Here is a 2,921-nt window from a genome sequence, read left to right as displayed (position 1 = left end):
CCCGCCGCCGCTCCCGCTCCCGCACGGGGCACCGCGCCGCCCGGCCTCGCCGCCGCCGACCCGCACTCCAGCGACTCCCTCCCGGCCCCCGCCGGCCCCCCGGCCCGGCCCTCCACTCGCTCGCCTAGCCGCTCCGCCAATGAGGGGCCCCGGCCGCCGGACGCGAGGCCCGATTGGCTGAGCCCGCGTTCTCCCTTCCACGAGGCCACGCCCCCCGTTCCGCCCCCTCCTACGCGCTGTTGTAGTTTCCACTCGGAGGACAAATCTGCCTGGTGACTGAGCATGCGCAGTTCAACTAGGTGGCTCTGGACATCCAGTGCTGAAGTGTCATTGTTTTAAGCTGCTTTTTTTTTTCTTCCTTTCAATTAATCAGAACAGAGTGCAACTTCATAGGAAGGGGGGGGGGGAAAGAGTAAAAGATTGGCATGTTAACTTTCTAATGTAAATGTATACACAGCAGGTACTTGATGCACCTGTGTGGGTGTGTGTCAGTAATGGGGCTTGAACTTGGGGCCTGGGTGCTTCCCTCAGCTTTTGTGCTCATGGCTCGCACTGTACCACTTGAGCCACAGCTCCATTTTGACCATTTTCGTGAATTGGAGGTAAAGAGTGTCTCGGATTTACCTGTCCAGCTGGCTGTGAACCTCTAACCCTCAGATCTCAGCCTCTTGAGTATCTAGTGTTAGAGATGGGAGCTGTAGCATCCAGCTGCATTCATTATTGTTATTTTTAGTGCTCATGCCACCCCGTCTGTAGTCAATGAGAATCTATTCAAAATAATGTCTATTTCCCCACTAGCCTGTGATCATCCCTACTCGCAGGCATTCAATCGGTTGACAATGTACTCAGAAGAACTACGAGAAAGCCCATCCATTACTTTAGAGCTGCATAAAAGCCAAGAGGCTCTTACATAATTTTACCCATCAAAATAATAGTAATAGTGAGGCTATCCTGGAAGAGACTTAATTTGCCAAGAATCTGACAGTATTTTTTTAAGCTAGGGAAGATATTCTTAATAAGATGTATGGTAAAGATGCTAGGTAGAGCAGTGTGCATTGAACTTTATGGCGATTTAAAGATAGCACGGACAGGGCTAAGATGAATGTTTTCTTCTCTGTCATGAAAATTGAACTGTGACTTCATTACGCTTCTGAAGGCCAAATGGTCAGTTCACAACTGCAAGCAAATTTGTGATTGCTTTTATTCCATATAGTAAAATAGTTGAGATAAAAATTGAAGCTTGCTAGGTGGGTAGACAAAGTTGGTTATGAGAAACTTTGAGTCATTTGAGACTCTTAGTTCCTTTACAAGTGCTGAAAATAATGGTTGAAGAATAGAAATGGCTATCTTTCTTCTCATGTAAATTGCACTGCACTGAGCAGGACTGGGGAATTTAGTGTGTTTTCTGTGAAAAAAGCAACTTTTCCATCAAAGCAGCTGTTTACTTTCTATTAATCTCATAGGAATTGTTTTCCTGAAAAGTTCCTGCCTTGGTCTAGTGGGCTTGGCCCTTGTTAACTACATTTCAGTTACATCCTTTTCCTGCTGCACTTAAGACATCCTGTTAGAGGCTCCTTGAAGTTTTGTTACATCCTGTTAATTAAATCACATCCTTTTACAGATTGGGAACCTGAGCCCAGCCACTGGGAGCAGAGGGGTGGGGCCTTCGGAGTTAGGGATAAAAAGGGGGCAGCTGCTCGGCATGTGTAACTTGCTAGACTTTTGGCTGCTGATGCACACTTGTGCAGAAGTAAGCTTTGCCCCATCCTGAGGGCCCTGTGAGAACATGACACCTCAACATCTCGAGCTACTTCTAACATTTCCCTGGTACCCTTAGTCTTCTTCAGGATCTGGGAAGAGCAGATCAGACCTCTGCTGGCAGCACTGGAGGTAAGAGGAGTTAGCTGAGAGAATGATTTCATCCATCAGTAGAATTCCCGGTTGAGAGAGAAACACACCTGAGCAGAAATGAACATGCCACATGCGGTCACCATGCCACAGTGAGAAAGTCAACAGTCTACTGAGCACTGACCACTAGGGTAGTTAAAGCTTCTCTGAGGATGCAGGTATTCCGCTAGCCAAGACTGGCAATATTACAAGAGTTACGACCTGAGGAAGAAATGAGTGAGCAGATCTCTTTTCCATTTCTAGACCCTTTTGCCTTTCTCACTCAAAATTGCTGGAGTCCTACTTAGCACAGACCCCAGATCTGCCCAAATAAAAAGGCAAAACCATTCCCAGTGTTGTCAAGGAAAAGAGAAAGTAGAGAAAGAGAAGGGGAAAGAAAAGAAAGTGCAGAGCACGGGAACAGCTGAAGTGCACCTCACATGGTGATGGCCAGTAGTGTTTTACAAAACGATCGTTTCCGTTTTCCATATATGTACAAATGAGCTCACACGTGCTGTGTGTGCAGCAGGGGTACTATGTACACTCGAGTGCTATGGGTGTGCTGAGCTGTGATGTGAAATATATTTTTGCTATTGGTCTTGGTGGAAAAAAAAAAAAAAAGAAAGCTGCTTTTCTACTGCCCAGTGCTTAGTCTTAGGGAATTTTGTGGCTTTCACAATTGGTTCTTCTGGAAGAAGGTGTGGAATCTTCCAGTCCTAAAGGGAAAGATGAAAGGAAGTTTGAAAGGAAAGGATCGTTTTGCAGGTTATCTCCCTCTGTATCTACCTGTTCTACCGTCTTCCAGGACGGCATTGACAGGCTTGGACTTTTCTCTGAGATAGCAAATGTGTGGAGAAATATCTATCCTATCTACAATTTGCATATCACCGCCTCTGATCTGTAATGCCAGCCAATGGCATGGTTCTTTAAATAGGCCAAAGAACTCCAAAGCGAATTCAGGAGTGCAACACCACATCAAAAATAACAAGAGATAGCAAAAGAATACTCTTACTTTGTGTTTTATCAATTTTTTT

The sequence above is a fragment of the Perognathus longimembris genome, chromosome 9, assembly GCF_023159225.1.
Source record: "Perognathus longimembris pacificus isolate PPM17 chromosome 9, ASM2315922v1, whole genome shotgun sequence".
NCBI lineage: Eukaryota > Metazoa > Chordata > Mammalia > Rodentia > Heteromyidae > Perognathus > Perognathus longimembris.
This window is presented reverse-complemented; position numbering follows the sequence as displayed.